This window comes from Ambystoma mexicanum, chromosome 1p (genome assembly GCF_040938575.1).
Source record: "Ambystoma mexicanum isolate Mex_15411 chromosome 1p, UKY_AmexF1_1, whole genome shotgun sequence".
NCBI classification, from domain to species: domain Eukaryota; kingdom Metazoa; phylum Chordata; class Amphibia; order Caudata; family Ambystomatidae; genus Ambystoma; species Ambystoma mexicanum.
The window spans coordinates 390,130,417-390,155,459 of record NC_090921.1 but is presented as its reverse complement, the minus strand read 5'-3'; the positions used below and the strand labels follow the sequence as shown (position 1 = coordinate 390,155,459).

At 41.8% G+C, this 25,043-nt stretch overlaps 1 protein-coding gene across 2 annotated transcripts in view; it reads right to left on the bottom strand.

Moving 5' to 3' along the window:
• LOC138570801 (uncharacterized) overlaps positions 1 to 25,043 on the bottom strand; it is a 941,103-nt gene that overhangs the window by 160,047 nt on the left and 756,013 nt on the right. The window lies entirely within an intron of this gene.

The following is a 25,043-nucleotide window of genomic DNA, read 5'->3' as shown; positions in this document are numbered from 1 at the left end:
TTAGAAATAAAAGATAATTATCAGCTAAATAAAGAAGTGCCATACACGGCAGAGAATAAATCCCTTTTTGTTTCCTGAAAGAATAAATCGTGAATCTTCCTTAAAGCATTCATGAAACACCCAGACACTGGGGTATCACAGCGTTGGTACAGAAAGTGTGTCGAATCTTCAAGATTTTACAGAGAAGGTGGCTGTAGCGTTAGTCATAATTGACAAACAACCACGTTTTTACTTGTTTTCTGAAGACCTGTTAGGAGTGCTCATTCCTGATTTTGGGAGGTAGAGAGTTCCAAAGGGAGGGTGCTGTGACGCAGAAGCTGGCACCTTCTGCTCATTTACTTTTGAATCTAGGAGTGAGGCATCTATGTGATTACTGGACTGCCTGTAATGTCGACTACGAAAATGTTGACTTCAATTATGGTGCGGCGCAGTGATCACTGTAAGGAACTCACAGTTAAAGGGTGCTTATTAAACTCTATATGCGGTTTGGAAAAACGCCTAATCTAAGACTAAATCTAAGATGGGAGCAAGCTACGACCATCAAAAAATAATAAGGCAGCCCTAGAAGCGTCTTGTCAAATAAAAGCGCCTATACTAAGAAAAACCTATTGCCAATCCTTACGCTTCTCCACATTTTGAGCACAGGACAAGGTAGGACACTGGAGCACAGCACATGCTCGAGCTTTCCCAGCACGAGCTAACAGTTCCGCTCTCAGATTATCAGTACCTTCAGTGGTTAAGTCTCTTTTCTACACAAAGGTCTCTTGTTTCCAAGGACCTATCCCCCTCTTTCAAGGCTCAGACCCTTCTCAAATGTCTGCTTCCCTCCGTCGGGTTCACTACATCTTTTTAACCCTTTAAGTGCCATGGGTTTTCCCCCCAGTGCCAAGGTCTTTTTTGGTGAATTTGGTATGTCGCCATTCAATGCCTTGTAACTTCTTTGTTACCTGAGATATCTCAGCTAAATGTGGCCCCTTTTTTCCCACATGTAGGCGGTCGCAACGCCACCCTAGGTTGCTGTAGGGTGAGAGAAAATAACCAAAAAGGTCGAAAAATGTGTGTTTTTTTCAAAGAATGCCAATAAAATGATGTACAAAGAAGCCTGTGGTTTTTTTCCTTGTAAGAGCTAGGATCAAATGAGTTGTTGTGCTGAATACCCCAATTTCCTGGCTTTCAAGAACAGGCTGAGTGGAAACGAAAAATTATTTTGATGTGGTTATCAACCGTTTTGTGAGAGGTAGGCGATTTTGGCAATTTTTGCCAATTGGACAAGCATGGACAGAATGGAAGAAAAGGGTAGGAAAGCCGAATTGGAGGACAGAAAGGCATACATTTCTGAAAAATAGAAAAAAATTCCAAGTTTAGGAAGGGGTGATTTGCGCAGGTCGGGCCACAAGTAGGTAGGGGAAAATGCCATAGATTGGGGGAAAAAGCAGGAAAATGACCGCAAAAAAACGTATGTGGCGGACATGGTTGGCTTGGTACGGCAATGACTTCGATGAATTTTGAGAAAAACAATGCTCTGCTACATTCCCCAGACTCTTGCAGTTAGGAAACGACACATTTTTTGTAGTGTTTCACAAACCAAGAAATACCACAAGCCAAACACTGAGCCATGGTACACAGGAGTTTTATGCTTACGGTCTGAACAGACTTACTTAGCATGTGTAAATCAGGAAAACCAATGTGGTGAGGAACGGCAACCATACATTTTTTGAAAGAGCACAGGCAGATCTTTTGAAGGGTAGGTGACTTGTGCAGGTTACAAAAGTGTATGATGCCTAAAGCAGCGACTAAATGTAGGGCACATTTGGGAAATGAAAGTGTTGAGTGACAAAGGGCACCAGCAAATGGGTCAAAACCTTATGAAAACCACTCAAACACAACAAATGTCATATCTTCCCGCGTTACCACACGTGTCCCGATGAAAACGGTACCTCACGTGTGGGTGCACCTACCTGGACGCCAAGGGGAAAGCCGCACACACCCCTAACCCCAAGTCTTTTCCGACATCTGAATTTCACGATTTTCCAGACGGGCACACCATACAGATATGGGCCTCGGGTGTCCAAGCCACCAAGGAAAACAGGGAACCCCATGCATTTACGAAAAGAGGACACCCGTGGGAATTCGCAGAGGTCTCACTTGCGTAAATCGGGCCAGAATTTATTACCGAGAAAACCTGGCAAAGTCCGAAATTAGGCAAAAAAAACCCCATTTTCTGCACATTTCACGCGGCTCACCCACCGACACACGCCGCCAACAACACATGGCCTACCGTCCCGTGTTCCCACAGGTGTCCCGATGAAAACGGTACTTCACGTGTGGGTGCACCTACCTAGGCGCCAAGTGGAAAATGGCTGCAGCAGTGAATTTACTTTCAGTTTTGGATCAGTAGAACATAGAATGGGTCAGCATGATCATGACATTGCAGAATTGAAAGCTGAACTATACAAGACTTGCGGCAAATGCGAAGACCTGGAATCGCAGTGGCGGCGCAATAATATCTGTGTTGTGGGGATTCCAGAAGCAGCATGCAAGGGACCGATGGAACCATTTGTAGAGAACCTAATCAAGACCAGTTTCGGATCAACATCATTTTCTTCACACTTTCTGGTGGAACGCGCCCCTCGCACCCTCGATCCATTTCCCAAACCTGGCGCTCCACCACGCACCACAATTGCAAGACTGCTCAATTACAGAGGCAGGGACCTTAACCACAAACTCTCCATGGAGAAGGGATCACCACATTGCGAATCCAGCATCGTTCATATTTACCTGGATTTTTCAGCTGGGGTTCAGACTCAGCGGAGATCGTACGACCAGCTGGAAAGGGCATTGCGAGCTAGACATATCACATATGCATTGATGTTCCTGGCAAAACTTAGAATGCAGCTGTTTGGGTGGGATCTTACACAACGACGAAATAGGATGACTTGGTAACCCGGACCCCGGACAAGTAGATCATCGAAGAATTATATAAAGGGAAAATGGCACACAGCACAAATGTTGGTTTTGAAACCGGGTCCATGAGTGCCAGGCACGCTGAAGGAAGCGAGTTCTGCTCACAGAACTCCCCAGGAGTAATCCACAGTTATGACAGGGACACACCATTGAGTTGGGGTGGATGGTGAGAGAGGGGGGAAGCAGTCTAGGGAATATGATTGGGGGCACGGGACGGGAGTTGTGAAATGTTCGAAGTTTGAAAATGCGGGCGGGCAACACAGGACTACATAGGTAAAATTCAAGATAGATACAGCACACTAATGTTATTAATAATGGACAGCACAATGCATGGGTGAGTCAATAGGTCTGATCTCATTGAACGTGGGAGGTATCAATAACCCTATTAAAAGCTTGAAGAATACTGGCATATATTGACCACCACTCACCCAAAACAGTAATGCAGCAAGAGACGCATGCTGCTTGGACATTAAACGAGACATTTGCTCCTAAATGGGGCAGACAAAGATTTTACAAGTCCTACTCATCACAGGCCAGAGGGGTGATGATACTGGTACACCACACACTGCCCTTTAACCCCCAAAAGGTACAGACAGACCCAGAAGAGAGGTACTTAATAGTGACTGGAGAATTGGCCCAACATTGATGACCCAGGTTTTTATAATGGGATAGCCGAGAAACTGGCCAAGGAAGGGGAGATTACGATCATATTGGGGGCGGGGGGAAGACTTCAATACGGTTTTAGATATTGGTAAAAACAGGACAAACTGCACACAGCAGAAACGTTCTAACGCTGCACAGATAATCAAGGCAAATAATGGGGTAATTGATGTGTGGAGAAAAACACCCAGACACCGCAGATTACTCCTCGGTCCATGATGTAATGTCCCGAATAGATCTGTGGCATCTAGACTACAGGGTAGCAAGATCTTACTGTGCACTCTTTCAGCCCACTCACCAGTAATGATAGAACTATTGCTGTTTTACTATCACTGGTCCGTCTTAACACTAGATGGCCCATGGGTTTTTATAAAATCCTCCACTACTCCGGAAACAGACTGTCGCTCTGCAATGTGGGCTTCTTAACTGCTCCTTAGCTGATCATTCTATGGAGTGTTATGATGTAGTCTCTAATAACCAACCCGATTTTATGTTTTTAACAGGAACGTGGTTGGGAGAGACGTCTGGTCCAGCCATTGTGCAGGCACTGCCCCCTAATTACGAATGAGTGCATATGGATCATATAGCCCCCCCCCGCCCAGGTGGTAGGGTGGCCTTGATCCATAAAACTAAACATAAAGTACTCTGTACGGTCCCCAAGCACTCCCTTAAAATGGAATGCTTTTTGACCCGTATCTCCCTCTCTCCTACCTGTACTCTTATACCACCAAGACTGTATCGGCCCCCTGGGGGTGATAGTGTGTTTTGTGCTGAATTTCCGGCATTGCTGCTGGAGCTACAAATCAAATATCCTGACTTTTTCATTGTTGGGGATTTTAATCTTCCGGTCAACCATGCTACTGTGGGGCAGGTTGCTAATTTTATGGCCCTGATGCAGGATTTAGGACTCCCCCAATTGGTTGTTGAACTGACCCACCAACGGGGCAATATCCTGGATCCGGTTTTCGCCCCATATGCGTCCATCACCTTAGCTTCCCCAGTCTGGTTATGTGGTCGGACCACTTCTTGGTGTCTCTTTCTATTCCCCTTAAGGTTCCTCCTCTTCCTTTTGCTAAACTTGCCATTCAAACCTGAACTGATTACTGCGCTGCAAGCACACTGTGGTCAAACTACGGGTTGCACCTTAGCCACACTGGAGGCATCTTTTATAGCTACGGCTGATTTGCTGGCGCCCGTTAGACTATGCAAACAGAAAAACTGCTCCCCGGAACCTTGGTTTTCGGAGGAACTCAGAGCAGGTTAACTGCGTTGCAAACAGGCTGAGAGAAAGTGGCATTTTAGCTACTCACGTGAAGCTAAAGCTGTCTTTCGCCACTCTCTCACTGCCTACCATAAAGCAGTCATTAATGCAAAAAGAGCCTATTACAGCTACAAGGTAGAGGGGGCCCTTAATAAACCGAAGGCCCTTTTCGACCTTGTTCAAACCTCATCTACTCCTGAGAAAGGACGCCGGTATCGCCTTCACAGGGTTTGTGTGATTCCCTCTCGGCACTTCTTCTGGCAAAAATATCTGCCATTCGGGATAACAAAGGATGGGGTGCCTTTGGAAACTGCTGATATGGCTTTTCTTGAGCCCCCCCCCCCCCTGCTAATGGGTCATGGTCTAAGTTTCCTCTTTTTTCCAACTCAGATGTATTGTCCGCCATTCAGCAATTGAAATCAGCTTCCCCTGAGAATGCCATAAGCCTGGCTCTTCTAAAGGAAGTGTCTGGTGATCTGATTACGCATATCACTACTGCAGTTAATGCCTCATTTGCAAGAGGCGTGATCCCGCCCTCACTTAAGCATGCTTTGGTGATCCCTTTGTTAAGCCTTTGGTGAGCCCTCACTGGACCCTGAAGTATTGGCAAACTATCGTCCCATTTCACTCCTGCCTTTCTTGATGAAAGTGCTGGAAGCACTGTCTTCCCCTCTTCTGTCTACTTTTCTGGAGACCTCTCGATACTTTGAGTCGTTTCAGTCTGGGTTTCGGCCTGGGAGAGGCACTGAATCTGTCCTAAACTCAGTGCTGGACAATCTGGTGTGTTTGGTGGATCAGGGTGGTGTCGGAGCAGTCCTTCTGTTAGACCTCTCAGCTTCTTTCGACACGGTTGATCATCCCACCCTGATCTCCCGCCTCTCAGCTGCTGGCCTGTCTGGCCGAGTTCTTGACTGGTTCACAGCGTTTCTGGATGATCGTTCCCAGTCTGTTTCTCTTCCCCCTTTTCGCTCTAGCCCAGTCTCACTTTTCTGTGGTGTCCCCTATTCTGTTTAATGTTTATATTAAGCCTCTCCTGCTTCTCTTTCAGTCCCATGGGTTCCGCCATTACTCATATGCAGATGATACCTTAATCCTGGTCCATCTGGACCTCACTCAATCTGACACATCTGTCTGGCATAGGAAGTGTCTTGAGGACTTGGGGCATGGATGAGGACTAATTAGTTAAAGCTTAATGGCAGTAAGGCCGAGGTCTTGGTCGTGGGTATCGCATCTCCTCATCTGTTTTGGACTGCAGACTTCTGGCCCACATCTCTTGGCCCTCACCCCTTGCCTGTCCAGTCGGTCAGGAATTTGGGGGTTAAAATCTCTGCCTCCCTTGCCATGGATGAGCAGGTTGCAGCAGTTTGTAAGGCCAGCCATTTTAATCTCTGCTTTCTTTGGAAGGTCCTGCCTTTTATTCCCACAGTGCGTCAAGCCCCGGTAGTTGCAGCTCTGGTTTTGAGTACACTGGATTACTGCAACTCACTTTATCCGGTGCTGCCTCGCCATCTCATTAATCAGCGCCAATTACTTCAGAGCGCTGCTGCCAGATCCATTCTTCACCCCCTTTTGGAGCCCACATTTGTCCTCTGCTGAGGCAACTCCACTGGCTTCCCGTTGCAAATCGGATTTATTTGAAATCCATGTGCATTGTCCACCGTGCTTTCTATGTCTTGGGGGCAGAGTACATGCAAGCTAAATGTTCACACTATGTGCCTGCTCACTCTCTGCAATCCCAGTCTGCTCTTCTCGTAGTTGTCCCTCGGTTCAGACTGTCACATGAGAGGATGGGTGGTTTTAAGACCTCTCGGTGGCTGCTGCTAAAGCCTGGAATTACCTCCCCCTGGCCCTATGAGGGATTGTTGCCCATTTTACCTTCCGCCGGCTACAGAAAACCACCTTATTCAGAAAACCACCTTATCCTTTTTACGCAACCAGCGCCATGATGCCTTTGAGCATACGTGCGCTTTACTAAATTCAGTTAACATAACAATGAGGGAAATACAGAAATAAACGAAGACAGTACCTAAATATGCCACAGTATGGGAAACGTTTGAGGTGTAGCTATGCGGCACAATGAACTCTACCACCTCTGGGGTACTGAAATCCACAAGGCAGGGGGTGGGTGAAGGGGAGATACGACAACTGGAGAATCAATATGGCATCAAAGACAGGGCTCTCCTGGGAATAGTTAAAGGGAACTGGGCTTCTGCGACCTGGCAGACCTAGATGTACAATATATGGCTAAACCAACCCAGGCCTGAAAATATGGGGCGGGGGATCGACCCTGGGAAGTTGCTGGCGGGGGTGTTTGGGGGCGAACAAGGTGTACACATTATCACTGGTATCACTGGGTCCTTAGGGCAAGTGATAACTGCTGCCCCTATAGCCAATAAGTTGATTAATGAAGAGTTTCTGGAATACTACAAGGCTCTATATGCCAATGTTGACGCAAGTACATGGGAAGAAATAGAATATTTGGCAGGGTGCCCCCCCCCCCCCACTGCCCTACCAGAGGAGGAGAGCGAGGAAATCAATAAACCAGTTGACCTTGTGGAAATTGTTGAATCAATACAAACACTGCCCTTGGGCAAGGCCTCAGGCCCAGACGGACTGGGTATCAAACTAAATAAAACGTATAAGGAAATCCTAGCCCTGAGGCTCCTGCGAGTCAGAGTAGGCGCTTGAGGAGGGGCAGCTCCCTTCATCATTATCGGAAGCAATTATTACAGTGCTACCAAAACCAGGAAGCCCACCTAGTGATATGGGGTTGTACCGCCCCCTATCCCTAATCGACACGGAAGCCAAAATCTTCACCAAGGTACTTGCTAACAGGCTTCTCCCTCATATGCAACAATTGATACATCCCGATCAATCATGTTTTATTCCCTCGCGATCGAATGCACTGAACCGTCAACGATTATTTGGAATCATTTCGCAGATAAATCCAGGGGCTAGAGCGGCAGCGGCGTCACTCGATGCCAAGAAAGCATTTGATTCAGTATCCTGTAGGCTGGGAGATAACTAACTTTATAAAATATACACGATTACTATACCCAAATCCAACCGCGATATTGCACACAAATGAGATGCTATTCCAATCATTTCAATTAGCCCAGGGGACCAGACAGGATTGCCTCTTTTCCCCATTACTCTTTGCACGCACAATAGAACACCTGGCCCGAAGGATACGTGACCAACACGCACATATACATATAAAGGGACCCCCCCAGATAATTTCCCTATATACGGACGATACATTTCTGTATTTACGTAACCACGAGGATAACCTGCAACCAATACTGGCAGAAGTAGCAGAATTTACTACACACTCTGGTTACAAGATCAATAATGCAAAATCTGAACTATTTCCACTAACCGCAAGCACGACTCTACCTACAAATCTGTTGGGAGTCAGGTGGACCCCGACTGGGCTCAAATACCTTGTGGTGCTAATTTCCTGTAATCAGTCACTACGAAGCATATCTCACTGTATTGGCGACGAAACTGACAGCATGGTCCAAATTCGTACTGTCCCTATATGGTAAAATACATTTATTAAAAATGCTAGTGGTCCCCAAGTTACTATACTACTTTACCACGATCCCAATATGGCCCGGTCGCAGGTACTTTTGCTAGACTGAGGTCAAAGGTCATACGATATGTATTGGGTAACGGGGTACCCAGAATGAGCTGGGAGGGTTTACTGAACCATATAAACATGGCAGCCTCGCTGCCCCAGATTTTGAGCTTTATTAGGCGCAACTTTCAAGAAATTGGTATTCGAGTGCCCTGGCCCCAGCCCATCTAGCACTGGAACAATACAGTGCTTCACCTACAGACCTTAGGGCCGTACTGCTTGCTGCCAAATATACAGATTAATTTGATTGCGATCCGGTTCAAACAACAGTTGATGCATGGAGGCGAATAATAAAAGATTAAATGTAGATAAACCATATAACAAAATAACACTGTGGAACTGCCTGGGGCTGCCCCCAACGTATGACCCGGATGTAAAGCAAGCTTGGGACCCTGAGGGAATCATGAGATTGGGCGACCTATTTCCGGGGGGTCCTTTGTAACCCGAGTGGAGTTTATTGAGAAATTAGGGAACAACCCTGTGAGATTACTACATTATTTCAGAATGAGGGCAGCGATACGCCACAGATGGCCATCCTTTCCGCAAGAACCTGAGTCCTGTGCATGCATAGAAATGGTGGTGGCAGAGGGATCACATAGGGGTCTAGTCTCCAGAATGTATAAGGCCATTCCAATGGGTCAAGAACAACGAAATAAGGCTAAAACCCAATGGGAAAAAGACCTCGTAACAACTATTGACTATACTAAATGGCAGAATTACTGTTCGCTAACCATGGAAGTCTCTCTAAACGCACGTCTTAGCCTTATACAGTTTAAGATTCTGAACAAACTACTCAATACCCAGTCTAATGTGTTGCGATTCTTTCCTGATGCACCGAGCGAATGTATGAAATGTGGTAAGGAAACAGCAGATTCAGTGCATATGTACTGGGACTGCCCAAACACTACAGAGTTCTGGGGAGAGATCGTAGAGGCACTACATGATATGACCATCCCTCCCGCCCCCATCTTACACCATTGAAATACCTACTGGGAGACATAGGTAAAGTATCCATCAAGATACGAACATTCTTTAACATGAGATGTATATTAGCGAAAAAATCTATAATGTTAAAATGGAAATCCAGAAGAGCTTCAATTTATCAAGAATGGCTACGAGAAATGACCTATGTAAATGAATTGGAGGGAGGATATATTCAATCAGTTCATATTGCGAGTAGACCAATAGACATATGGGGCCCATTTCCAGACTATCTCGCTGAAAGAGACATGGAGGGGTTAGGCTATGCATCTTGTAATAATGTGCTGTTTCTATGCGAACACTGTTAATGGAACCGATGTGACTAATATGTTGAATAACCATTATTGTATGAACCTGTGCTCTGCTGTAACCTGCTAACCTGTAAGTTAAATAAAGTGTTAAAAAAAAGAATTGGGGGAGAGTTGGATCCTGGCTGGCTCTACACTACAGATATCAGAATTCCTTGCTGCTACATACTTGTACTTCCCAGAGGGATTCAACACCGAACACCTGAAACCAATCAGCCTCCCTGATGATTGCTGAGGCATGAAAGCACGCCAGGAGAAGATCTTTGGACTGTTGAGCAGATTGCAGCTGGGACCCAGAGTTGCGCCCCTGCTAGCTATATATATATATATATAGGCCGTGTAGTTATGGTTAAGTTGCTAGTCCCATAGGAAGAGCACTTTTTGGGCAGCTTATAACTTCGCTCCCCCTGGACGAATCCTCACTAAACTTTGCAAACAAAGTATATGGTCTACTCTGAATTGTTTGGTGAGGTTTGGCCTGGAGGGGGGGGGGGGGTTAGGAGGAGACAAAGTTATAGGGGGGTCCCAATATTTCTTTTTTTCCCCATAGAGTGAATGGGGAAAAAACTTTGCTCGCGCCTACAGCTCAAACCGCTGGACGGATTTGCACCAAATTTGCGGCAGGAGCCGCGGCTTGGCCCCAAAAGCGTGCTTTTGTAAATTTGGTGGAAATCTGTCCAGTAGTTATTTTAAAACGACAAAAAGTAGGTCTCAAATGTGTGATATCTTTCTCAGCAGACAGGACACCGATTGGCTAATTGCTCTGCGTCATGTCCTCGGACATACCTGTTCACTGATTGGCTCGGTTGAAGCGTGAGGTGCGCCCTATTGTTTTGATGCGTCCGCTATCTTGGATCCGCGGACAGCGCGGCGACGAACGGGGGAAAACAAAAACTTTGGGGAGTGTGTTGGTGTGCAAGAGTGCTTGGGGAGGGTGGGGGAGTGAGAGATGGGTCAAATGCTGTATTTGTTTAGGTGGCAGGTGCCCTTGATGTGTTCGTCATGTTCGCGGTCACAAAAAATACACTTCTGGCTATTTTACTTTAGTGCAATATTAGTTTTGGGTTGTTAGTACAGTGTTGATTGTAATTAATATCCTGTATTAGTAGCCTATATAGCACAGTTAAAATGTTTGATTCTATGGGTGTGTTATGCTGCAGTGGTTCTGGCCAGGGCCTAGAGTCTTGTGTGCATGGCCTAAGACTCTAGGTCCTGGCCACAACCACTTCAGCATAACAAACACATAGAATCAAACATCCATCAAATATCCACAAATCTAAAGTTTGTGTACGGTTTGATTTGTATAGTGTGTATGTGAAGTTTTGGCCAAGTCATGCAATTAAGATTGTAGAGTTTGGTAACAAGCACTGCAGTATAACAGATCCATGGAAGTAAACATTTTGGATTGTGTTTGAATGGTTGTGTTATGGAGCAGTATTTGTAAGTTGAACTATTATATATACTTACTGTTTGATTTTTTGTGATTGGGTATATTTTTTTCATGACTTGGGTAACTGGAGTAGATATTCTTTTTGCAATTTCTGTGATAAAAGAAAAGATCAAGTTAGTGTAGGTAGTTCATAATGAGTTATTGCATTGCATAATATACATTTCTGAGTTATTTCGACCCTCATATTTAGTAGTTTACAAACCAGTGTACTGTGCAGTTTGCTCAGTTTCTGTGTATGTTTATTAAATCATTGGGTCTGTGGGAAAAAAAATCCATGCTGGATTTAAAAAAAAAAAAAAACGTTTTTTGTTATGGTACAATATATTTATTTCTTTGTTTTCAGTGCTTATTTGTTGTTTCTGGCTAATGTTCTATTTGTTGGCTTGTTGCAGATTTTTGGGGCGGTTTCATACTTATTGGTGTATTCTAATTGTTTACTTAGAATATTATGCTAATCTTCTATCCGTTTGCTTGTTGCAGATTTTTTGGGGCAGTTAGATACCTGTTGGCGTATTCTAACGGTTTATAGTTTTCTAGTTGAAGTTTTGTTAATGTTTATGCACAGATTAGTTATTACATTTTGGATTTATGAATATTAAATTAAAGTGGTTATGAGATTTGCTGGTAATCTCTGCTTTTAAGTAATGGTACTATCATTACATTTGAACCACCCACAATTCTTCTTTATATATGCAGTGTGGTGACCTGCATTGGTTGTGGCTCCTGTGTGATAGATTATACCTATTGTTGTGAAGGTTTTCTTACCAAGTGATACTTGACCATGTGTGAATCCAGTCAGCTTGCAGTTGTTTTTGGTACCGTCTGCATTGTAACATAAAAGCATTAATATTACGTATTTACTATGTGTCTGTATATGTAAGGTGGAGCGATTATCTGAATTGCATGTAGTACATAATCTGCTATAGTTTGCATTTTGTACAAGTTGCTGAAATGGAATGGATTCACAATTAGGTATGGATACATACACAAAGATCTCATTGGGGATTTATTCCTGTGTCACATGGTTTCAGAGAGTGCATTTATGTTTCCACATGTATGAAATCTGGAAAATGTCATTTATAGGTATGTTTTTGTATTCCAGTACTTGTAGTAGGTACATTAGAAATTCTTGTGGATCTTCTTGCGAGTTTATAGTGAATTTGACCATTCCAGCACAGTAGTCCAATTCTTGTCTTATTCCATGAACACTGTAGATGTTGGCAGGATTGTTGGCTGCATTTCTATGAAGAACATATGGAAACACAACTGGTCTGTATTGTGTAAGTAAATATTGTCAATAATTGTTGGCAATTGGAATAGAATATTTATTGCTACATTTGCGTAGCAATTTTCACCAGTTATATTTGAAAATTTGAATGGACCTGATAGTTCTGTGTCCAAGTAATTTTTTCGGAGTGTGTTTTGCTTCTTTGAAGAAGTACTTGAGTTACTTTGTGCAGTAGTTTCTTCTTTGGTTGTTGTAATTGATGAAGTATTGGCTTCTTTTACTCTCTTTGGAGGATTTGCAGTGAGATCCCGTTTCGTTTCTGTTAGAAGTAGTTTTCTTTTACAACGTTTTCTTTTTGTGGAACAGGATAGGTTTTTAGATGGGGGTGTACAGTGAACGTAGTCTATTGTATTCTAGAATTCAAGGTAGATCAGCATCTACTTTACTTGCATCGAAGTTGATTAGAAATAGACCGTCAAGTGTACGTAATCATGATGGTGCTACATAGCTCATGCCTTCTTTAAAGACTGTGCTACCAATATCTATCAATGCTTTATCTAGGGTAAGAACTTGTGATTTGTGAATGGTGACTGCGTATGCTAGAGTTAGAGAAAATTGTTCTCTGCGTACATACGTCTTTGAATAGAAGGAATCGGGATGCCTGCATACATACATGTCTTTGAAAAGAAGAAATCGGCTGTTGAGCATCCTATCCTTTTAACTTCTGATAGTTTGTCAAAGAGAATATTGACAAACTGAATGTTGTTGTCACGTGGGTATGTTTGAAATCCAACAACTGTACCAAGTGCTCCATTAACTAGTCCTTGCTCCACGTCAAGGTTACGTTTAAGCATAACTCTACAGTTTAAAGATAATTTAATATTTTTTCCAAACCAGCTGTGTTGGAGCTAGAGTTTAAGGTAATTAGTCTTGTTATGGCTTGTTTACACATGGGTAGTGTCATGTACGTCCGGTTTGTCTGTGGAGCAAATTTCAATTATTGGTCGCATTTCTTTTTGCAACATTGTTTCATTGAATTCTGAACAGCTTGCAAGAGTTGGCATCAAGGACATACAATTGACATTTTTGTGGGCTAATTTTTCCATGACATCAGTAGCACATGAGTTATGGCCATAGAGTGCATGGATGTGCCGGGTTTTTCATATTGTTTGTGCTTCTTGAGATAGTACGCCAACTCAAATACTTTTAAAAATGTTGGCGTATGTGACGTCTGCAGACTGGCGCATGTTTTCTGTTAATTCTCTGTATTGGAAATGTTGCCAAAGGTTGACAATTCCTATGCTGCCAACAGTTTTACGGCAGAGTTTGTGCCCTAAGGTTTTAAAAATAGGTTCACCTTTCACTGGTGTCAACTGAAGAAGATCTCCAAAAACAATCTGTTTTCCTCCAAAGAGCTCTTCGTAGTCTGTTTTGAGTACCTCTTGTAATCTGAGGTGAATCAAAGCCAACATTAGGTTGGAGACCATGCTCACTTCATCTATTAGTAGCATTTTCATTTGTTTCAAAACTCTGTAGTTCCATTGCAGCTTCTGTAGAATGTTTGTAATAATCTAACTTGTTTTGGTGTTCTACTGGAAGGAGAAGTAATCAGTGTAAAGTGACACCGCCTATGTTGTAGGCAGCTAAACCTGTGTGGGCAGTTACAACAGCTGACAGTTTGTTTGTCAATTGTTGAAGGAACTTGCTGATGCTTTTGATTAAGAATGTTTTTCCTGAACCAGCTTGACCACTGACGTGTAGGTTACAGTTTTTATTTTCATGTTGCACACCATATTCAATTTGTTTTGTTACTACTTGGAAAATGCTAAGCTGCTCATTGTTCAGTTTTGATTTCAGTACAGTGAAGTCCTCTGTATCTTCTTCATAGTGACACAAGGTGTTTTGCACTTCGGTCATAGGTAATTCTGCCTCATTTGCTATTAGTGGCTGTCCCAGTGGTTCTTGGCTTCCTGTTACAGAAGGTTGACTACTGTCAGGAGTGTCCTCATCTAGTTGGGCCTCGAGTTCTTCTTCGTGTTGCTGTTCATTGTGCAACATTGTTTTGTACTGTATAAAGTTTACATCTGTTATAGTGCTTACATTTGCTTTGAAAGCGTCTTCATAGGAGTTAGATATCTAGTAACTCTTCTTCTTTTCTCCATGGTTTAAAAAGTTGTAGTAGGGACATGTAATATAGTTCTTTATGTTGAGGAGTTTTTAATGACAATTTGATATGATTAATTAAGCTTCGTTTGGTAAGTTTCACTAAGCTGCCTTCACAATTTGTCACTCTGTACCTACCTTTGTTTTCATCTGGTTTTATATTATTTTTATATGTGAAGTTGTGGGCTATGTGGTATAGATACATGGTTTCCAAAGTGGTACTCCTGTTTGGGTAGCATGTGTCTACTAAATTATTTTTTCAAAAGGTCTTGGCTGTTGGGATCATTTCTGGCTATTGTTTCTATGTCCTCAAATGATTTGAGAACTCTTTCTAGATTTAGCAGGACCAAGACTTAGCCATACTATATTTTCAGATTTTCCATACAAAGCAGTACCGGTTAAACGGTCTGCAGGTTCATAGCAGCCACATTCTCTATGAGATAGCATTTTTATGCCTAAGCTGTACAATTTCTGTGACAGTGTTTCGTCAGATGATAGGTCATCCCAGAGGTCTTGAAGCTCTGTTTTTTCTGCTTTGGTCAAGTAGGCTGTAACATATCATGCACCTGCAGTGGAACTGCCTGCAATGTACTGCACATATATGTTTACATTCCATAAGAGGGCAATGATTGCATTGTAATCATTGATATATTTTGTTTCTTCTGTTCTTTTGTAATGTGTGTTCTTCAGTGATTTACCTTTGACACTATGTCCGACTGAAGACATGAAGTTGTTTACTTGACCTGTTGCTGTAACTGGTCTAGGGAAACCAAAGCGGCATTTGGTGTAGTATTTCCTTTTGTATTTATATTTGCGACGACAATATTTCCCACATTTGTGACTTTGAAATTGTAAAATGTGTGCATGAAGGTCCCAATTTGTTGTTTGTGAAGGAATTTCACAAGTGACATTTTTCGATAAACTGTAAAACAGTGGCATCACTGTCTTGACCAAATTTAGGAGCATCTTTAATCCATAAAAGCATGTGGATATGTGGTGCTCCTCTGGCGTGGTATTCTTTTCTCCAAAAGAAGTGTTGCACTTCTCCGAGGGGAGGAACAGTTTTATTACAAATAAAGTGCAGCATAGCAATGAAGCAATGATGGAACAATCTTGAAATATTAACAGGATCTAGAGAGCAGAGTTCTCCAGGTGTTAGTATATCTAGGTTTGTTTCGTTTTTGTTTGCTATGCAAAAGGAAATCATGTAAATCTTCCCATGCATATTCTGCTCAACTTAATGTAACAAACCAAGTGGGTGGGCCAAGGTTTCTTATCATACAATGTACATCTCTGTGACGTCAGAACCATTATTCCTTTGTACTACACATGTTTGCTAATAGATTTGTAATGCTGGATTGTAGAACCTCATCTTTTTCTTGCACTTTTTGTAGTAATTGCGTAGCTGACATTTACAAAATGGGTACCTGATTTCAATGTGTGTGCAACTCCGTAGCATAGAGTTGCTTGTTCACTTTCAAAGAGAAGGTGGAATATGTATTCCACATTTTGTCTAAATCTGGAATCTTCAGAATACATTTGTAAAGAGACGTATTCTGATGCTGCTATCTGAGTGGGTCTATCATCATACCTTCCTCTTTTCCGACTAGGAAAGAGTAGAGGAAAGGCATGTGCTTCTATACTTTTTTCCCATATGCTGATTGGTGATCCTTTGGTTTGTCGCATTTGGTAGTTTTCCAGTGCATCATCTATGGTGTCTTTAGAGTGTAATGGATGATTTGTATAATGGTCTAAAATATTGGATATTGTAGCAGGATCTAGAAGTTGAAATTGACCAGTTTCTGGTGACTTTTGAATTATTTCCATGGTTTCCCTCAGGTTTTCTTCACTATTAATTTCTTTGTAGTATTCATTATTGTCTTTCAGATATTGCACGGCTTGTCTAACTTTATGTAAGTCCACGAGTTGTTGCCAATTTCTTTTGTAGGTACACCATTTACTAAGACAATTAAAGATTGATCTATTGGACGTTGCAGTCCCAGAGTGTGCACATTTTCTTTCAGATCTAATGGTAAATAAACTACTTTACCACAAATGCCTTTCACTCATTCAGAGGGAAGTAATTTTACTGTTTTTGGTTGAAGGAGTATTATTGCTTGAAATGGGTGCACTGTTTGAATTATGATGCTCTCATATAAATTGAGTTGTTGCAGGGGTTTTGGTAGTGGGAATAATTCCAAGTTATTTGTGAAAGCATATGAAGGAGTTTGGTTGTTGTCAAGTTTTGCAGTGCAGTAACTGCAAAGTATTAAGGGGCCAGTTATTTTGTATTTGTTTTCTGCTATAAGGTAGAGAGCTAATTCAAACCATTTGGAATCGTCATGGTCTTCTATTTTGTGTTACTTTTATAAAAAAGTTATGCAGCAACAAAGAGTCACAGTTTGGTACGTCAGCAGATGTACTTTTAAATTTTCAATTTTAGTATTTCCTTTTTTGTATGTGTGTACTAGAAGGTTGCCATCTGTACATTGTTGCTAGATTGTTGTAAAGCTATTGCATTTTGTAAGTGGCTTTCACTTCCAAAATATATTCTCTGGATATGCTCTATTTCTTCGAGTAGGTCTTTGGCTGTACCATGTAGAAGATTGTTATGTATACTGGCTAGTGCTAAAGCAGAACTTTTAGCATAGTATAGTTTATGGACTAGATTTCTTATAGTTGAATGATGTTTTGATATCATTTTGATATGTTGGAAGGTGCTTTGGCAAATAGGTCCTGAAATGCAGGCTAATGAATGTCCTTGTAGTCCTGTGTATTTACGCACTGGACAGGTATCCATATTTTCTAGTAGTTTCATTTTGATTTTGTGTTTCACATACTGATTGAGGAACTGGCGTAAAGATTAGAAAGATTTTTTGGCAATGTTACATATTGACGTGCACGGCCATTTGTACACTGGACGTTCTGGTTCAGTCGAAAGGAGAGGTAATACTGAGTTTTCTAGGGATATTTTTGTAAGCAGTATTTTTTGTTCCATTATGGTATTAAGTTTTTCATACCCTCGTCCACTGCAATGTATGGCAATTGTGTTTGTTTGATTTTGTTTGTATGCTTCTTCATTAAAATATGGTTCTGTGCTCATGGTGTGACTCCATTCACCTCCACAGATATTTAAGAAGTTATTTTTGTTGACATTCCGTTTATTGAGAAGTCTTTTTGTAGTTTAGTAGTTAGTTTTGTTAGTGGTTTCATTCTGTTTAACACTAAAATAAATAACTTCCTTTTGAGAAGGATTGCACTGTCTATGAGAGCTTCTAAGATTATTTTTCTACGGTAGGTTTTTAAGGGTTGTGCATGATTTCTCTCCTGTTTTTATAAGATTCTGAAGGACTCTGTGGCCGAACATTTTTTGTAAAATACTTTTTTTGGTATGGTTACTTGCCACTACATCAAGATTTATAGGAGCAGTGTTAGCAGTAGTGGTAGCTGAATTCTTGTCAATCACTTTCTGTTTCGTTTTACAATTTGAAAGTGGAGGCAAAGTTTTTGTAGTGGAAGCTTGTTTTGTTTCACTTAATGACTCCATTAGATCTTTTGTTTGAACTTTTTGTACACATTCTGCTAGAGATGGATGCTTATTTTGGACACTTATTTGGATTTGCTCTACTTCTGCATTGCCTTCTACGCTTGCTTTTTGGTAGGCATTCTTTGGGGTCTGTTGAAAAAAAAAAAAGAAGATATGTGTTGGGCTGTTCTGCATGTATGTGTGCATGAGTGTTCGAGTATGATGGTAAGGATGTATGTGGAGGTGTGTGATTGTGTAATGGGCAGCTACAACTAGTTAGGAAGGCTATTCTTGTATTTGTGTGTTACTATACTGGGGTTGAGATGACAATACAAAGTAAGCTAGTGGTGAAGAAAAGCACTAATACTAAATCTAATGGTATATAATTAAAACAGTTCTTTGTTCTGCAATACTAACATTCTAGGGGCTGATTCATGGAATTTGTGCACCGAAAAACGGGGATGTGTGTGCCATTCTGCCCGCAAATCCCTGTTTAACAACTGGGAATTTGTGGGCAGAATGGCGCACAAATCCTCGTTTTTCGGCGCACAAATTCCATGAATCAGCCCCAGAGTGTGTTTGAGTAACATTTAGAACATTATGGTAGTATTGTACTTACTTTTTTTGTTTGGAATGAGCAGGTTTCTTCTGAGTTTTTTGTACTTCAGATGCTGTTGCTTTTCAGGAGAGTGGTCTTCACTGCAATTGTAAAAGAAAGAAGTTAGTAATTTTGTGTGTTTATAGCACTGTTAATTTAGACGTTGATTTTTATGTTTTTGTAGTAGTATTGTTGTTTGATAACTGAATATAGTGTGTGTATGCAGTTTCCTTTGACTATGTGCAGCTTCTATATTTTACTTACAATCTATTAGTTCAACATGCTTTGCAAATGAGTATAATACTAAGCATATGAAACTCACTTGGTTTCTTAAGGCTGTGTTATTGGATATTAGGAGATAGAAGAAATCATACTTATTTTGGTATTTTTATAGGGTAAATGGCAGAAACTGTATAGGAAAGCATGGACTATATGCATTTGTGAAGGTGTGGGTAATAAAGAAGGATGTGATGTAGAGACAGTGGTGTTATTTCAGCTGGGAGCTTTTTAATGATCGTGTCTAGCTGTGTGAGTGTATAAAGATGCATGAACTTATCCTGGCTGTGTGTAATTTTATAATACACTACTACGTGTTTTTCTACAATTATACTGTTATTCCTCCCATCTTTTAATATTAATTTACACTTTTTTAGATAGCTGTGTGTGTAAAAAAATGTTTAGATAGACAGGTTTGGAAGTGACAGTTGATTATAGCAGATCAGAAAAATAACAGTAAGTTCATTTTATAGGTTATACAGATTAAGTGGCAGTTACTCTGTTTATATGCATTTATAAGAGTTGTACATGTACTGTGCAGAAAATATGCATACCTGTAGTTTGTACTCATGCATGTGGATATGCATGCAGCTGCAAGTAGAAATCTTGGAGACTTGTACAGTAGTTTTTTGTAGTAGTTGCTTTCCAATGATATGAGACTTGTACTCAGTGATCAACAGTACATTTGAAGTGCTGAACTATGATGATGGAGTTAGATGTAGAGGTCTTGGATGTGATTGGTGGATGGTTGTGTGACTGCTTCGCTGTATCCAATGAGGGAATGGCACCGAGAGTGAAGTGGAAAGGGTAGAAGGGCTGTCTAAGAGTTACGATATGTCCATGGACACAGTGGTTGTCCGCAAACAGCGTGTATTACATACAGGGATTTTGGGGTGGAGAGGCATGCAAATGAGAATGAGCAGAGCAAGGGATTGGTCAATAAAGTTTACTGGGTGTGTTGTTTATAGAGAGATTTTGTCAGAAAGTCTTTTTCCTGAGAGAAGAACAGAAAGCTATGGCTGTGTGTTTCAGAAAACAGATTATCTGGATTTTGGGAGACTCATGGATACATTGGTTGGAGGTGCATGCAGAACGCTGTGGAGTAGCTGCACATCTTGGATTCTCTCATGTGGAAGTGCACTGGCATGTCATGCATGGAATGAAGTGGCTGGACTTGGTACCTCTTTGTGCTAGTTTGGAGACAGCATCATCCAGACATAATTATAATTAATTGTGCAGGGAACTGTTTAGGACATGTGTCTGGAATTTCTTTGCAATTTGCAATGAAAGAAGGACTTGGGAAGGTCATGGACATGTTTCCAAATTCCCAAGTATTTTTTTCTCGTATTGCGCAAAGACAAATGTGGCTGCGTCGTTCTTCATTTGGTCCACAAATGGAGAAAGCGAGGCGCAAAGTCAATGAGGCTGTTTGTGCCTTTTTAAGAAATGTTGGTATGTCCTCTTTTCACAATGAAAATATTATGTTTCATAGCACATACATTTTTCAGAGATGGAGCCCATCTTACTTATGCTGGCAATCAGATTTATCTGCAAAATGCATTGCAACCTTTTTTGTAATTAGATTAATACATTTTGCAGTAGGTGTTAATCATTTGAAGTTTTTGAAACAAAAAAACACAACCAAAAGGCTCTTTTCAGAGCCACCACTTCCTCCCAGAGAAAAGTGCAATGGTTTTGATAGGGCAGCACCCCAAAATTTTAGATGTCCGCGGACTTCTAAAAAATGCACAGGGCCCTGGACCATTTATTTGCCACTTCTATTTTTAAACTGTGAAAAGAGCCTTTTTTTTTTTTTGTTTTTATATTTTTTGTTTTTTTTTAATATGACACACAAGGAAAGGAAGGGAAAGGAGGGTAAGGAAGGGCCACCAACCACTGGTATACGAAAGGTGTAGGGTGGGTCTTATTTAGGTAGGTAGCAGACCTCATGCTCCGTGACCGCAGTCTCGAAAGCACTCCGAAGATTCCCCCCCCTGCAGAGTACTGCGTCGCAGTACATACACAATATTGTGACACTCGAAAGTTAAGGGTCAACAGCATCATGAATGGCCTGTGAGGCAGCTGGAGGGATGCGCTCACCCACAGGAGTGTCTCTTGTGGTGACAGGAGCGGAAACGGAGGATGTTGTAGAAGAACTCAACCTACTATGTTTATCGCAAGGTACAACCTTGCGAATAGCCCCACCGTGGAACGACTTCGAGGTGTCGCTTCATTTATGTTGTACCAAAGCTGTATGTGGCACTGATTGCAAGAGTGGTAAACAACCACCACACCCAAGACTCACAGCGAGTGCTGGTAGTAGGGACTTCCACTACCTCATCCTCTTCATCCGTCTCTTCTGCATCCTCATGCCTGTTCCCCTCTGCAGGCCCTTGGGGATATGGTGGAGGTGCTGATGCCGAGGCAGTAGTAGCTGAAGCAATTTGAGATGCCAACAGGAACCTGGAAGCAAAAGCAGCAACAACAGGTGAATCTGCAAGGTTAATCTGCAGTTCTGGAAAGACAATGCTCTGTCAGGTAGCCAGAAGCGCAATGAGGATCAGCTCTTGGTGTGGCCTTTTATAGGTGTGCTGGTGCGTGCTTCGCGGACAGCCCTGATGTCTGCGGACTCATCGAACACCAAAAAAAGGCTCAAAAAGTATGTAGATCGCAAGGAACATTGTCTGGGACATGTGCAATGGTGAACATTTACTGTAAAATACTTTGGATTGTCCAAAAAAGTACTTTTAAAATGTTTGGGGATCCGGACACTGTCCGCAAATCAGGACACATGCTCAGCGTGGGTGCGGTCACATGATGTCGTCGCAGACACTTTCGCGAATGGGACGGCTGTCTGCAGAACACCAAATGTGCAGGGACGGTTGTGCGCGGGTGTTCTACGGACAGTGTTCGGGTCCTCAAACTAATTAAAAGTGCGAAACACGTGCGACGGACAGTTACAGACAGGCGCGATGTTCATAGGACCTATGGCACGTGTGCGTAGATGTCCCATTTTTATTACGAACAGTACGAACAGGTATTGTGTCCTTAGGACACCCCCATTTTGGTTAATTGCGGACATCCCGGACACCGAATGTGTTCTAAGAACAGTTCTGTCTTGATTGCGGACAGTACGGACAGGTATAGTGTCCTTAGGACACCACCATTTTGGTTCATTACAGACATCCCGGACAGTCGTGCTTTCCGCAGACACCTTAACTGCCTTTTTGAAAAAAGAAAGACACAAAGGACTGAATTAAAACACACTTTTTTTTATTATATACAAATAAATATATGAAAGAGAGGGGGAAGCAGAAACTGACACAAATACAGGGGAATTAGGAGTTTGGAGAGGCTGGATGGGAGGGGATGAAGGGATGGAAGTCTCATCATAATGTTTTTCTTGGTGGTGAGGGTTTGTGGATAGTTAACTGGGCAATGGAGAGGGGGAACAGGTACATGTGGGACAATATTTAATTTTTTTCTTTTATGTGGTCCTCCACAAAATGTTTTAAAAGATTGAAATTTTCCATTAGCATTTCCATTTTTTGTTCAATGCGCTGCAGAGCATTTTCTAATGTCTCTTTTGCTATATTATTTTCACAGTTTGTATGGTCTGTTAAAAAGAAAATGTGTTAAGTACACATAGTAATGATTATTAATTGGCTTATATAGACAAGTGTCTACCATTAGTATCATGGTCTTCACTCATTTCATCATGTGGGAAATTTTCTTCAAGCCATCCCAAAGTACCGGAAATTTCTGTGTAAAAACAAAATATTACTTTCAGTGTACCTAATACAGAAAGTTTAGAAATATATAAGAAAAATGAAGTTTACTTACTAGTTTCTGGTAAGTTCTGTTACTGTTGTGTAGGTCTGCTGTTGCTTCTTGCTGTGCAGTTTCTGTGAGGTAATTATGTTGGAGGCATACCTTTTTTGTTTTGGTATATTCCATTTTAGTACATATGCTATTTAAATGGACGGTTGATGTGTTACATATATAGGTTTCACTTCTTATTTATTATTACATATAATATGTTCATGTGCTGCTTTTTGAACTTGTTCAGTGTTTATATGGCATGATAGAAACAATTTAAGATACCCCCTGAGTTTTTAGGTAGTTTTGATGTTGCCCACGTCCATCCGCGGACATACGCACAGTCCGCGGACATCAAAATTACTAGCAGGGGGTACAGCATATTCTATGTTACATGTATATAAAGTAAGGGAATCCTATTAAACATCTATCAAATTCACACTATGTATATGTACATTCAGTGAAAAAAAAACTTTGCTAAAGGGAGGTTATGGTTAAGTTGCGCTATTAAAAACCTATGAAATTCAGTAAAAAAAAAAACTTTGTTAAAGGGACGTTATGGTTCCAAGTAAAACCGAAAAACCCCTGAAATTCGCCAGTTATGGTAAGCTAAGCAACCATAACTCGCGCCACCACCGTGCATTGCTAAGACTAACATTCAGGACATCAAAGATGACATCACAAATGTCATTGATGACATTACTGATGAACATTAGCCTGCGTCGCATCCATAATGAAATGTGAATGTTATCATGTCCCACACTTGGATGGAATTGGGAATGATGGCATATCCCACACTTGGATGGAATCGTGAACATTAGCCAGAGTCGCATCTAGATAGAAATGAATGTTAGCATGCGCCACACTTGGATATAATTGTGAATGTCAGCATGTGCCATACTTGGATAGAATTGTAAACATTAACCTGTGTCGCATCCAGATAGAAATATGAAGGTTAGCAAGTGCCACATTTGGATAGAATTGTGAACATTAGCCTCCACCGGACCCAGACATAATTGTGAATGATAGCAAGTACCACACTTAGACAGAATTGCGAATATTAGCATGTGTCACACTTAGATAAGATTGGGAACACTAGCCTGTGTCTCAATTAGATAGGACTGTGAATGTCGGCCAGTGCCACATCTAGATAGAACAGCGATTGTTAGCCAGTGCCACATCTAGACTGCATGGGGAATACTATCAAGGCCAGATTTAGATAGAATTGTGAATACTAGCTTGATATATAGAAAGGATCTTCGAAGGTGGGCCAGTGCCACACTTGGATACAGCTGTTGAATATTGATGGGTGTCATATATAGAAAGGATTGTGAATATTGGCCAGTACCGGATCTAGATAGAACTGCAGAGATATTCACGTGCCACATCTAGTAAGAACGTAGAAATTGAGCACATCACTTTGAGACAGTGATGCCAATAACCAATCCAGTAACAATTTCACCCCTCTACATACACCTCTCAAACTCACCATACACAACCAGAACCCTACAGCCCAAGAAACAGCACAAACTCCACTACACTGCAAAAACTAAACAAATCAAACAGACTCGCACAACAGCACACGATGGCTACCGACCAGAGAGCACCCCAAGCCCAGCGAACATAAACCCGGCTGAGGCTGCCAACAGCACATCACTGCTCTCTTGCACTTTTCGCTCGTTCCCACTAACTCACCCCGTTCCCTTTTCAGAGCCGCTCCCGGTGGTGATAGTGCGCAGTACAAATATCCTTTAACATTAACAAGGCAAGACTGGATTTAGGAGAAGGCGATCCGATTGACATTCAAAACTTACACAAGCGGGACTCGAGATGCAACCTTCATCTTACTACATATTGTGCTCCATCTGGCGGATTGCATGGTGGAAGTGCCTGTGTTAGTGGATTCAAGGGCTTCAGCCTCTTTATGGATTTAACATGGGCAGAGAGGGATCATATACCAACAAACCAAGCCAATCAGTTTGTAACGGTGGAAGCCGTAGATGGCGCCCAAATCGCTTCTGGCCCAGAGACAAGACAATCTACATCTGCAAAATGCTCAGCATCAGGAGATTCAAGTATTCCATCTAATCTCTGCTCCCAAATACCCTGGAATAATGGGTTGGTTGGTCCAGCATAATCCCTACATCAATTGGATGGCCATTGTTAGGC